This window comes from Triticum aestivum, chromosome 7A (assembly GCF_018294505.1).
Source record: "Triticum aestivum cultivar Chinese Spring chromosome 7A, IWGSC CS RefSeq v2.1, whole genome shotgun sequence".
Classification (NCBI taxonomy): Eukaryota; Viridiplantae; Streptophyta; class Magnoliopsida; order Poales; family Poaceae; genus Triticum; species Triticum aestivum.
Window position 1 is genome coordinate 108887138 of NC_057812.1, and position 15301 is coordinate 108902438.

At 44.0% G+C, this 15301-nt stretch overlaps 2 pseudogenes; both read left to right on the forward strand.

The window, feature by feature from the left end:
• The first annotated feature begins 1834 nt into the window (after positions 1–1834).
• LOC123153122 (uncharacterized) lies at positions 1835–2297 on the forward strand (annotated as a pseudogene).
• Positions 2298–11822: 9525 nt separating this feature from the next.
• LOC123153123 (uncharacterized) lies at positions 11823–14734 on the forward strand (annotated as a pseudogene).
• The last annotated feature ends 567 nt before the right edge of the window (positions 14735–15301 follow it).

Consider the following 15301-nt stretch of genomic DNA (forward strand, 5'->3'; position numbering starts at 1 on the left):
TGGAGCTACGTTGGGGCAAAACCCGGCCGTGGCCCGCCCAGGGTGGCACCAAATAGTGAAGATTGAGGGGCCCTTAATAGGAAAGTAATTAAGGTCAGCTTTAATCTAGCTTGTTTGGCCCACCTAAGGATGTTACCGTAGCTCTGCCACTGAACAAGACCATCTAGAAATAGGATGCACCGAGGAACCAAATTCTAGACTTTGAGGCAAGGGCAGTGTCCACCTCAAATCCCCTTCGCCTTCGATTTCCAGTATGGCTCCAAAATGTAGAGCAATACCAAACAACATGGGACAAAGTCGGCTCCATTTTCAATTTAGAAAGGATTTTCAGTGAATAGACCAACATATCCTTCAATATTTATGTTGTGTGTTTGGCTTTAGTTGCAACTGAATCAAACTTTGAAACGAAACAACTGGCCTCTTGAGCAAGCACTAGGAATTCCTTGAAGTCGCCAATTATTCTATCAACCACATCTTCAGGAATGTGCCCTAAAAATGGTAGAAGTAATTCAATTGGCCTAAACTTTGAAGGAAATGCAGGAAAGGAATTGTGCAACTCTGAAAACCCAGTTCATTCTTCATAGAATATGATTTTAGGTAGAAGACTTGTCTTAGCCATGAGAGACAGCGTAACTGCGAACATGGCTATTTTATTTGTGTGTGAATAAGAAAACTTGAACCACATCACCAATTTGATGCATAATAAAACAACATTGTTACAAAATTTTGCATGTTTTTCATATTAACCAGAAGTATATACATGGTTACAAGGAGACATATGAAATTGACGATATCACAAGTTGCATTGTATGTCATCACATATGTTTTATCTCAACAGAGTAATCTTGTTCGTGTCCGTGGATATACATATATTTTATAGCAACAAAAGTTAAATGGACAAGAATATGTAAATAGAAATACAAACATTCATATGTTACACATGTTTGATATTTGAATAGCTAATCCAGCTTGCCAAAGTGAGGCCAAATACAACATATATGAAATATGATGCATATGTTAGACTACAAAAACAATGTATGTTTGGACATGTTGTGAAGTCTTTCTAGCTCTTGTATATGTTTATTGCTCGCAGGGTAAAATAATTGTACGGATGGTTGGTGAGACAATAAAATCTTAAGGCACCTCATCCATGTACACAATAACTTATCTATAAATATATGACTTCGGTGTTAACAAAACCGCCAACTCACATACACTATCTATTATTCATGACAACAGCAATGCATGAAATTGAAAGACGATTACAAAGTCGAATGCCATGACACACTCAGTGAGCAACGAAGATGACATCGTTTAGGAATAGGATGCATCAAGAAATCAAATTCTATCTGTTAGACAGGGTGTCGCACATGGAGTATGTTTAATCCAACATGATTGGATTGATATCCTTCACACCTAGTCAAACAATGACGGCGAGCATCGTGCAAGAATCGAGTACTGATTTTTGCATGTACGACCGTAATTTTGGAGTCACGGCGATGCTAACCACTGAGTGCATCACACACTTATAATCGCACGATATATCTATGGACAACTCCCTTCTAAATTCTATGCAATGCGCCCACATCTGTTTGTACTACTTGTGTATCCAGTATCTGAAAAAACCCTCTCTGAAGTGGCTGCGCTTATTTTTCGCAATACTCCATTTGTTTTTGGACACACGGTGAGTTGTTAAGAGGGTTTTGGGCTGCAAAATTCAGCCGGTGGTGCCAAGCGAGGGTTTTTGCCCTTCCCACCCCATCCACGCTCAAAACGCACCGCCGACGACGGGATCTCGATCCTAGGGTTTCCGCGCCACCACCGCTCACCGGCCATGGCGAGCGGCGGCGCTGGCACCAAGACCATGTCCGCCTCGCTGTGGTGGGACCCCTTCGTCGCCCTCTGCGATGACCTCGACCGCGCCGCCGCCGTCTCTGACGCCCTCATAAGCCCCCCGTACCCATTTCCCTAGTCCCGGCCCCCCATCCTCCTCGCCCGCAAACCCTCGAGGCCATAACTAATTTGCTGGCTCCCGTGTTGCAGGCGGAGTGGATCAAGGGCCACCACGCGTGGCTCCGCGGGCAGTATCGATGTTCGGGAATCCGAACGGCGCCTCGAGGGCTGCGCTGGACGCCGGCCAGGTCGCCGTTGGGGAGCACCACCTGGCCGTCAAGTCTGACCTCAAGGAGGTCGCGCTCCGCGCGAGCAAGTCCCTCGACCTGGACGAGGTGCAGTCGTACATCCTGGTGAAACGGTCTTCAGAGAGCGCCCCAACGACCCGTGATGCTGACCCGTAGGAGCCCCTTCGGCGGGTGTCTATGCAATACTACCTTGAGCGTCAGTGCCTGCTCAAGTGCATTAGGAGAATCTTTGTGTTGGGTTTCGTAGTAATTTCAAAAAAAATTCTACGCACACGCAAGATCATGTGATGCATAGCAACGAGGGGAGAGTGTTGTCTACGTACCCAACGCAGACCGACTGCGGAAGCGATGACACGACGTAGAGGAAGTAGTCGTACGTCTTCACGATCCAACCGATCAAGCACCGAAACTACGGCACCTCCGAGTTCGAGCACACGTTCAGCTCGATGACGATCCCCGGACTCCGATCCAGCAAAGTGTCGGGGAAGAGTTCCGTCAGCACGACGGCGTGGTGACGATCTTGATGAACTACAGCAGCAGGGCTTCGCCTAAACTCCGCTACAGTATTATCGAGGTATATGATGACAGGGGGCACCGCACACGGCTAAGGAATAGATCACGTGGATCAACTTGTTGTGTCTTTGGTGCTAGCCCTGCCCCTCTATTTATATGTTGAGCCCCGGGGTCGAAACTTGGAGCAAAAGCCTCCTCAAAGTCGGTTTTGCCCGAAAGGCAAGAGTCCCACTCGGACTCCAGGACCAAACGCCACAATCCTTGGCGTCTGGCCCAGACGCCATGGGCCTCGGCGTCTGGCCCAGGGCCAGACGCCAGGGTCTCCGGCGTTTGGCCCCCTGGCCTCCGCAAAACTCCTTTTTGCACCGATCTAAAGCCTCATGGGCTTGACCCCTTGGCCTAACCATATCATCCAATATATGAATCTTTACGTCTCGACTATTTCGAGACTCCTCGTCATGTCCCCGATCTCATCCGGGACTCCGAACTCCTTCGGTTCATCAAAACATGTAAACTCATAATATAACTGTCATCGTAACCTTAAGCGTGCGGACCCTACGGGTTCGAGAACAATGTAGACATGACCGAGACACGTCTCCGGTCAATAACCAATAGCGGGACCTGGATGCCCATATTGGCTCCTACATATTCTACGAAGATCTTTATCGGTCAGACCGCATAACAACATACGATGTTCCCTTTGTCATCGGTATGTTACTTGCCCGAGATTCGATCGTCGGTATCCAATACCTAGTTCAATCTCGTTACTGGCAAGTCTCTTTACTCGTTCCGTAATACATCATCTCACAACTAACATATTAGTTGCAGTGCTTGCAAGGCTTATGTGATGTGCATTACCGAGAGGGCCCAGAGATACCTCTCCGACAATCGGAGTGACAAATCCTAATCTCGAAATACGCCAACCCAACATCTACTTTTGGAGACACCTGTAATGCTCCTTTATAATCACCCAGTTACGTTGTGACGTTTGGTAGCACCCAAAGTGTTCCTCCGGCAAAGGGGAGTTGCATAATCTCATAGTCATAGGAACATGTATAAGTCATGAAGAAAGCAATAGCAACATACTAAACGATCAGGTGCTAAGCTAATGGAATGGGTCATGTCAATCAGATCATTCAACTAATGATGTGATCTCGTTACTCAAATAACAACTCATTGTTCATGGTTAGGAAACATAACCATCTTTGATTAACGAGCTAGTCAAGTAGAGGCATACTAGTGACACTTTGTTTGTCTATGTATTCACACATGTATTATGTTTCCGGTTAATACAATTCTAGCATGAATAATAAACATTTATCATGATTATAAGGAAATAAATAATAACTTTATTATTGCCTCTAGGGCATATTTCCTTCAGTCTCCCACTTGCACTAGAGTCAATAATCTAGATTACACTATAATGATTCTAACACCCATGGAGCCTTGGTGCTGATCATGTTTTGCTCGTGGAAGAGGCTTAGTCAATGGGTCTGCAACATTCAGATCCGTATGTATCTTGCAAATCTCTATGTCTCCCACCTGGACTAGATCCCGGATGGAGTTGAAGCGTCTCTTGATGTGTTTGGTCCTTTTGTGAAATCTGGATTCCTTTGCCAAGGCAATTGCACCAGTATTGTCACAAAAGATTTTCATTGGACCCGATGCACTAGGTATGACACCTAGATCGGATATGAACTCCTTCATCCAGACTCCTTCATTTGCTGCTTCCGAAGCAGCTATGTATTCCGCTTCACATGTAGATCCCGCTACAACGCTTTGTTTAGAACTGCACCAACTGACAGCTCCACCGTTTAATGTAAACACGTATCCGGTTTGCAATTTAGAATCGTCCGGATCAGTGTCAAAGCTTGCATCAACGTAACCTTTTACGGTGAGCTCTTTGTCACCTCCATATACGAGAAACATATCCTTAGTCCTTTTCAGGTATTTCAGGATGTTCTTGACCGCTGTCCAGTGATCCACTCCTGGATTACTTTGGTACCTCCCTGCTAAACTTATAGCAAGGCACACATCAGGTCTGGTACACAACATTGCATACATGATAGAGCCTATGGCTGATGCATAGGGAACATCTTTCATATTCTCTCTATCTTCTGCAGTGGTCGGGCATTGAGTCTTACTCAATTTCACACCTTGTAATACAGGCAAGAATCCTTTCTTTGCTTGATCCATTTTGAATTTCTTCAAAATCTTGTCAAGGTATGTGCTTTGTGAAAGTCCAATTAAGCGTCTTGATCTATCTCTATAGATCTTAATGCCTAATATGTAAGCAGCTTCACCGAGGTCTTTCATTGAAAAACTTTTATTCAAGTATCCCTTTATGCTATCCAGAAATTCTATATCATTTCCAATCAGCAATATGTCATCCACATATAATATCAGAAATGCTACAGAGCTCCCACTCACTTTCTTGTAAATACAGGCTTCTCCGAAAGTCTGTATAAAACCAAATGCTTTGATCACACTATCAAAACGTTTATTCCAACTCCGAGAGGCTTGCACCAGTCCATAAATGGATCGCTGGAGCTTGCACACTTTGTTAGCTCCCTTTGGATCGACAAAACCTTCCGGTTGCATCACATACAACTCTTCTTCCAGAAATCCATTCAGGAATGCAGTTTTGACATCCATCTGCCAAATTTCATAATCATAAAATGCGGCAATTGCTAACATGATTCGGACGGACTTAAGCATCGCTACAGGTGAGAAGGTCTCATCGTAGTCAATCCCTTGAACTTGCCGAAAACCTTTTGCGACAAGTCGAGCTTTGTAGACAGTAACATTACCATCAGCGTTAGTCTTCTTCTTAAAGATCCATTTATTCTCAATTGCTTGCCGATCATCGGGCAAGTCAACCAAAGTCCATACTTTGTTCTCATACATGGATCCCATCTCAGATTTCATGGCTTCAAGCCACTTTGCGGAATCTGGGCTCACCATCGCTTCTTCATAGTTCGTAGGTTCATCATGATCTAGTATCATGACTTCTAGAATAGGATTACCGTACCACTCTGGTGTGGATCTTACTCTCGTTGATCTACGAGGTTCAGCAGTATCTTGATCTGAAGTTTCATGATCATTATCATTGGCTTCTTCACTAACTGGTGTAGGTGTCACTGAAACAGTTTTCTGTGATGAACTACTCTCCAGTAAGGGAGCAGGTACAGTTACCTCGTCAAGTTCTACTTTCCTCCCACTCACTTCTTTTGAGAGAAACTCCTTCTCTAGAAAGGATCCATTCTTAGCAACGAATGTCTTGCCTTCGGATCTGTGATAGAAGGTGTACCCAATAGTCTCCTTTGGGTATCCTATGAAGACACATTTCTCCGATTTGGGTTCGAGCTTATCAGGTTGAAGCTTTTTCACATAAGCATCACAGCCCCAAACTTTAAGAAACGACAACTTTGGTTTCTTGCCAAACCACAGTTCATAAGGCGTCGTCTCAACGGATTTTGATGGTGCCCTAATTAACGTGAATGCGGCCGTCTCTAAAGCATATTCCCAAAATGATAGCGGTAAATCAGTAAGAGACATCATAGATCGCACCATATCTAGTAAAGTACGATTACGACGTTCGGACACACCATTACGCTGTGGTGTTCCGGGTGGCGTGAGTTGCGAAACTATTCCACAGTTTTTCAAATGTACACCAAACTCGTAACTCAAATATTCTCCTCCACGATCAGATCGTAGAAACTTTATTTTCTTGTTACGATGATTTTCAACTTCACTCTGAAATTCTTTGAACTTTTCAAATGTTTCAGACTTATGTTTCATTAAGTAGATATACCCATATCTGCTTAAATCATCTGTGAAGGTGAGAAAATAACGATATCCGCCACGAGCCTCAATATTCATCGGGCCACATACATCGGTATGTATGATTTCCAACAAATCTGTTGCTCTCTCCATAGTACCGGAGAACGGTGTTTTAGTCATCTTGCCCATGAGGCACGGTTCGCAAGTACCAAGTGATTCATAATCAAGTGGTTCCAAAAGTCCATCAGTATGGAGTTTCTTCATGCGCTTTATACCGATATGACCTAAACGACAGTGCCACAAATAAGTTGCACTTTCATTATCAACTCTGCATCTTTTGGCTTCAACATTATGAATATGTGTATTACTACTATCGAGATTCAATAAGAATAGACCACTCTTCAAGGGTGCATGACCATAAAAGATATTACTCATATAAATAGAACAACCATTATTCTCTGATTTAAATGAATAACCGCCTCGCATTAAACAAGATCCAGATATAATGTTCATGCTCAACGCTGGCACCAAATAACAATTATTTAGGTCTAATATTAATCCCGAAGGTAGATGTAGAGGTAGCGTGCCGACCGCGATCACATCAACTTTGGAACCATTTCCCACGCGCATTGTCACCTCGTCCTTTGCCAGTGCCCGCTTATTCCGTAGTCCCTGTTTCGAGTTGCAAATATTAGCAACAGAACCAGTATCAAATACCCAGGTGCTACTGCGAGCTCTAGTAAGGTACACATCAATAACATGTATATCACATATACCTTTGTTCACCTTGCCATCCTTCTTATCCGCCAAATACTTGAGGCAGTTCCGCTTCCAGTGACCAGTCTGCTTGCAGTAGAAGCACTCAGTTTCAGGCTTAGGTCAAGACTTGGGTTTCTTCTCTTGAGCAGCAACTTGCTTGCCGTTCTTCTTGAAGTTCCCCTTTTTCTTCCCTTTGCCCTTTTTCTTGAAACTAGTGGTCTTGTTAACCATCAACACTTGATGCTCCTTCTTGATTTCTACCTCCGCAGCTTTCAGCATTGCGAAGAGCTCGGGACTAGTCTTGTTCATCCCTTGCATATTATAGTTCATCACGAAGCTCTTGTAGCTTGGTGGCAGTGATTGGAGAATTCTGTCAATAACGCAATCATCCGGAAGATTAACTCCCAATTGAATCAAGTGATTATTATACCCAGACATTTTGAGTATATGCTCACTGACAGAACTGTTCTCCTCCATCTTGCAGCTATAGAACTTATTGGAGACTTCATATCTCTCAATTCGGGCATTTGCTTGAAATATTAACTTCAACTCCTGGAACATCTCATATGCTCCATGACGTTCAAAACGTCGTTGAAGTCCCGATTCTAAGCCGTAAAGCATGGCACACTGAACTATCGAGTAGTCATCAGCTTTGCTCTGCCAGACGTTCATAACATCTGGTGTTGCTCCAGCAGCAGGCCTGGCACCCAGCGGTGCTTCCAGGACGTAATTTTTCTGTGCAGCAATGAGGATAATCCTCAAGTTACGGACCCAGTCCGTGTAATTGCTACCATCATCTTTCAACTTTGCTTTCTCAAGGAACGCATTAAAATTCAACGGAACAACAGCACGAGCCATCTATCTACAATCAACATAAACAAGCAAGATACTATCAGGTACTAAGTTCATGATAAATTTAAGTTCAATTAATCATATTATTTAAGAACTCCCACTTAGATAGACATCCCTCTAATCCTCTAAGTGATTACGTGATCCCAATAAACTAAACCATGACCGATCATCACGTGAGATGGAGTAGTTTTCAATGGTGAACATCGTTATGTTGATCATATCTACTATATGATTCACGCTCGACCTTTCGGTCTCCGTGTTCCGAGGCCATATCTGCATATGCTAGGCTCGTCAAGTTTAACCTGAGTATTCTGCGTGTGCAAAACTGGCTTGCACCCGTTGTAGATGGACGTAAAGCTTATCACACCCGATCATCACGTGGTGTCTGGGCACGACGAACTTTGGCAACGGTGCATACTCAGGGAGAACACTTCTTGATAATTTAGTGAGAGATCATCTTATAATGCTACCGTCAATCAAAGCAAGATAAGATGCATAAAAAGATAAACATCACATGCAATCAATATAAGTGATATGATATGGTCATCATCATCTTGTGCTTGTGATCTCCATCTCCGAAGCACCGTCATGATCACCATCGTCACCGGCGCGACACCTTGATCTCCATCGTAGCATCGTTGTCGTCTCGCCAATCTTATGCTTCCACGACTATCACTACCGTTTAGTAATAAAGTAAAGCATTACATCGCGATTGCATTGCATACAATAAAGCGACAACCATATGGCTCTTGCCGGTTGCCGATAACTCGGTTACAAAAACATGATCATCTCATACAATAAAATTCAGCATCATGCCTTGACCATATCACATCACAACATGCCCTGCAAAAACAAGTTAGACGTCCTCTACTTTGTTGTTGCATGTTTTACGTGGCTGCTACGGGCTTAAGTAAGAACCAATCTCACCTACGCATCAAAACCACAACGATAGTTTGTCAAATAGACTCCATTTTAACCTTCTCAAGGACCGGGCGTAGCCATACTCGGTTCAACTAAAGTTGGAGAGACAGTCGCCCGCAAGCCATCTATGTGCAAAGCACGTCGAGGGAACCGGTCTCGCGTAAGCGTACGCGTAAGGTTGGTCCGGGTCGTCTCGTCCAACAATACCGCCGAACCAAAGTATGACATGCTGGTAGGCAGTATGACTTGTATCGTCCACAACTCACTTGTGTTCTACTCGTGCATATAACATCAACATAAATAACCTAGGCTCGGATGCCACTGTTGGGTTTCGTAGTAATTTCAAAAAAAATTCTACGCACACGCAAGATCATGTGATGCATAGCAACGAGGGGAGAGTGTTGTCTACGTACCCAACGCAGACCGACTGCGGAAGCGATGACACGACGTAGAGGAAGTAGTCGTACGTCTTCACGATCCAACCGATCAAGCACCGAAACTACGGCACCTCCGAGTTCGAGCACACGTTCAGCTCGATGACGATCCCCGGACTCCGATCCAGCAAAGTGTCGGGGAAGAGTTCCGTCAGCATGACGGCGTGGTGACGATCTTGATGAACTACAGCAGCAGGGCTTCGCCTAAACTCCGCTACAGTATTATCGAGGTATATGATGGCAGGGGGCACCGCACACGGCTAAGGAATAGATCACGTGGATCAACTTGTTGTGTCTTTGGTGCTAGCCCTGCCCCTCTATTTATATGTTGAGCCCCGGGGTCGAAACTTGGAGCAAAAGCCTCCTCAAAGTCGGTTTTGCCCGAAAGGCAAGAGTCCCACTCGGACTCCAGGACCAAACGCCACAATCCTTGGCGTCTGGCCCAGACGCCATGGGCCTCGGCGTCTGGCCCAGGGCCAGACGCCAGGGTCTCCGGCGTTTGGCCCCCTGGCCTCCGCAAAACTCCTTTTTGCACCGATCTAAAGCCTCATGGGCTTGACCCCTTGGCCTAACCATATCATCCAATATATGAATCTTTACGTCTCGACTATTTCGAGACTCCTCGTCATGTCCCCGATCTCATCCGGGACTCCGAACTCCTTCGGTTCATCAAAACATGTAAACTCATAATATAACTGTCATCGTAACCTTAAGCGTGCGGACCCTACGGGTTCGAGAACAATGTAGACATGACCGAGACACGTCTCCGGTCAATAACCAATAGCGGGACCTGGATGCCCATATTGGCTCCTACATATTCTACGAAGATCTTTATCGGTCAGACCGCATAACAACATACGATGTTCCCTTTGTCATCGGTATGTTACTTGCCCGAGATTCGATCGTCGGTATCCAATACCTAGTTCAATCTCGTTACTGGCAAGTCTCTTTACTCGTTCCGTAATACATCATCTCACAACTAACATATTAGTTGCAGTGCTTGCAAGGCTTATGTGATGTGCATTACCGAGAGGGCCCAGAGATACCTCTCCGACAATCGGAGTGACAAATCCTAATCTCGAAATACGCCAACCCAACATCTACTTTTGGAGACACCTGTAATGCTCCTTTATAATCACCCAGTTACGTTGTGACGTTTGGTAGCACCCAAAGTGTTCCTCCGGCAAAGGGGAGTTGCATAATCTCATAGTCATAGGAACATGTATAAGTCATGAAGAAAGCAATAGCAACATACTAAACGATCAGGTGCTAAGCTAATGGAATGGGTCATGTCAATCAGATCATTCAACTAATGATGTGATCTCGTTACTCAAATAACAACTCATTGTTCATGGTTAGGAAACATAACCATCTTTGATTAACGAGCTAGTCAAGTAGAGGCATACTAGTGACACTTTGTTTGTCTATGTATTCACACATGTATTATGTTTCCGGTTAATACAATTCTAGCATGAATAATAAACATTTATCATGATTATAAGGAAATAAATAATAACTTTATTATTGCCTCTAGGGCATATTTCCTTCACTTTGTTCATGCCACATGCACAGATGATGATTCTGATTCAGCCGACGCCATAAAACAAGAGGCCTCACCGTTAGGCAGTTACGAGATGGAACAGAATATGATTTTAGGTAGGATGCTTGTCTTAGCCATGGGAGAAAGCATAACTGCGAACATGGCTCTTTCTATTTGTGTGTGAATAAGAAAACTTGACCCGCATCGCCAATTTGATGCATAGTAAAACAACATTGTTACAAAATTTTGCATGTTTTCGTATTAACCAGAAGTATATACATGGTTACAAGGAGGCATATGGAATTGACGATAGCACAAGTTGCATTGTATGTTATCATATATGTTTTATCTCAACAGAGTAATCTTGTTCGTGTTCGTGGATATACATATATTTTATAGCAACAAAAGTTGAATGGACAAGAATATGAAAATAAAAATACAAACATTGATATGTCACACATGTTGTTTGATGTTTGAATAGCTAATCTAGCTTGCCAAAGTGAGGCCAGATACAACATATATGAAATATGATACATATGTTAGACTACAAAAAAATGTACGTTTGGACATGTTTTGAAGTCTTTCTAGCTCTTGTATATGTTTATTTCTCGCATGGTAAAAAAGTTGTATGTACGATTGGTGAGACAATAAAATCTTAAGACACCTCATCCATGCACACAATAACCTATCTATAAATATACGACTTTGGTGTAACAAAACCACCAACTCACACACACTATCTATTATCCATGACAACAACAACACATAGAATTGAAGACGATTGCAAAGTCGAATGCCATGACGCACTCAATGAAGAACGAAGATAGGAATAGGATACATCAAGAAATCAGATTCTATCTGTTATACAGGGTGTCGCGCATGGAGTATGTTTAATCCAACATGATTGCAATGTTATCCTTCACACCTAGTCAAACAACAACGGCAAGCACCGTGCAAGAATCGAATACTGATTTCAGCATGTACAGCCGCAATCTCGAAGTCACGGGGATGCCAACCGTGATGTCCATCACACACTTGTAATTTTACTATGTATTTCTGGACAGCTCTCTCTAAGTTCTACTACTACTCCTATATCTGATTTGTACTACTACGCTGGCACCAAGACCGTGTCCGCCTCGCTGTGGTGGGACACCTTCGTCGCCCTCTGCGACGACCTCGGTCGCGCCGCCGCCTCCCCCTCCACTGCCGTCTCCGAGGCCCTTGTAAGCCCCCCGTCGCCATTTCCCCCAGTCCCTCCTCGCAAACACTCGTGACCGTAACTAACTCGCTGGCTCCCATCCGTGCTGTAGGCAGAGCGTATCAAGGGCCACCACGCGTGGCTCGGCGGGGCGGTCTCGATGTTTGGGAAGTCAAACGGTGCCTCGAGGGCCGTGCTGGACGCGGGCCAGGTCGCCGTGGGGGAGCACCGCCTGGCCATCAAGCCCGACCTCAAGGAGGCCACGCTTCACGCAAGCAAGTCCCTCGACCTAGACGAGGTACAGTCGTACATCCTCGTGAAACGATCTTCAGAGAGCACCCCAACGACCCGTGATGCTGACCCAAAGAAGCTCCTTCACCCGCATTTCCCACTATGGTTCCAAAATGTAGAGCAATACCGAACTGCACGGGGACAAAGTCGGGTCCATTTTCAATTTAGAAGGGACCTTCGATGAATAGACCAACATATCCTTTTATATTCTTGTTGTGTGTTTGGCTTTAGTTGCAACTGAATCAAACTTTAAAACAAAACAACTGGCCTCTTGAGCAAGCACTAGGAATTCCTTGAACTCATCAATTATTCTATCAACCATATCTTCAGGAATGTGCCATAAAAATGGTAGAAGTAATTCGATTGGCCTGAACTTTGATATAAATACAGGAAGGAATTCACGCAACTCTAAAAAATCAGTTCGTTCTTCATAGTATATGATTTTAGATAGAATACTTGTCTTAGCCATGGGAGAAAGAATAACTGCAAACATGGCTCTTTTCATTTGTGTGTGAATAACAAAACTTGAACCGCATCGTCAATTTGATGCATAATAAAACAACATTGTTCCAAAATTTTACATGTTTTCATATTAACCAGAAGTGTATACATGGTTACAAGGAGACATATGGAATTGACGATAGCACAAGTTGCATTGTATGTCATCATATATGTTTTATCTCGACATAGTAATCTTGTTCGTGTTCGTGGATATACATATATTTTATAGCAACAAAAATTGAATGGACAATAATATGTAAATATAAATACAAACATTCATATGTCACACATGTTTGATGTTTGAATAGCTAATCTAGCTAGCCAAAGTGAGGCCAAATACAACATATATGAAATATGATGCATATGTTAGACTACAAAATACAATGTATGTTTGGACATGTTATGAAGCCTTTCTAGCCCTTATATATGTTTATCGCTCGCATGGTAAAATAATTGTACGGATGGTTGATGAGACAATAAAATCTTAAGGCACCACATCCATGTACACAACAACCGTCTATAAATATACGATTCAGTATAACAAAATCACCGACTCACATACACTATCTATTATCCATGAGAACAACAATAAATGAGATTGAAGACCATTATGAAGTCGAATGCCATCACACACTCAATGAACAACGAAGATGATATCGTCTAGGAATAGGATGCATCAAGAAATCAGATTCTAGTTATTAAAGAGGGTGTTGCGTATGAAGTATGTCTAATCCAACATATATGAGATGTCTACCTTCACGCCTAGTCAAACAACGACGACAAGCATCGTGCAAGAACTGAGTACCGATTTCAGCCGGTATGGCCGAAATCTTGAAGTCACGGGGATGCCAATCACAGTGTCTATTATACACTTGTAATCTTACATTGCATTCGGGAGTGGCTCTTTTCTAAATTCCATGTACTGCTCGTGCATCTGTTTGTACTACTCGTATATACAATATCTGAACAAAAACCCTCTGTGAAGCGGCTGCACTTAATTTTCGTAATATGCTCCATTTGTTTTGGACACACGGTGAGTCGTTATAGGGTTTTGGGTTTTTGCTCTTCCCACTCGAAACGCAATGGCGAGGTCGGGATCTCGAACCTAGGGTTTCCGCGCCACCACCGCCCACCGGCCATCGCGAGTTGCGGCGCCCCCGCCTCGACCTCAGGCGGCGGCGGCGCTAGCACCAAGACCGTGTCCGCCTCGCTGTGGTGGGACCCCTTCGTCGCCATCCGCGACGACCTCGGTCGCGCCGCCGCCTCCCCCTCCACTGCCGTCTCCGACGCCCTTGTAAGCCCCCCGTCGCCATTTCCCCCAGTCCCTCCTCGCAAACACTCATGACCGTAACTAACTCGCTGGCTCCCATCCGTGCTGTAGGCAGAGCGTATCAAGGGCCACCACGCATGGCTCCGCGGGGCGGTCTCGATGTTTGGGAAGTCAAGCGGTGCCTCGAGGGCCGTGCTGGACGCGGGCTAGGTCGCCGTGGGGGAGCACCGCCTGGCCATCAAGCCCGACCTCAAGGAGGCCACGCTTCACGCAAGCAAGTCCCTCGACCTAGACGAGGTACAATCGTACATCCTCGTGAAACGATCTTCAGAGAGCACCCCAACGCCCCGTGATGCTGACCCAAAGAAGCTCCTTCACCCTCATTTCCCACTATGGTTCCAAAATGTAGAGCAATACCGAACTGCACGGGGACAAAGTCGGGTCCATTTTTAATTTAGAAGGGACCTTCGATGAATAGACCAACATATCCTTTTATATTCTTGTTGTGTGTTTGGCTTTAGTTGCAACTGAATCAAACTTTAAAACAAAACAACTGGCCTCTTGAGCAAGCACTAGGAATTCCTTGAACTCACCAATTATTCCATCAACCATATCTTCAGGAATGTGCCATAAAAATGATAGAAGTAATTCGATTGGCCTGAACTTTGATATAAATACAGGAAGGAATTCACGCAACTCTAAAAAAATCAGTTCGTTCTTCATAGAATATGATTTTAGATAGAATACTTGTCTTAGCCATGGGAGAAAGAATAACTGCGAACATGGCCCTTTTCATTTATGTGTGAATAAGAAAACTTGAACCGCATCGTCAATTTGATGCATAATAAAACAACATTGTTCCAAAATTTTACATGTTTTCATATTAACCAGAAGTGTATACATGGTTACAAGGAGACATATGGAATTGACGATAGCACAAGTTGCATTGTATGTCATCATATATGTTTTATCTCGACATAGTAATCTTGTTCGTGTTCATGGATATACATATATTTTATAGCAACAAAAGTTGAATGGACAATAATATGTAAATATAAATACAAACATTCATATGTCACACATGTTTGATGTTTGAAT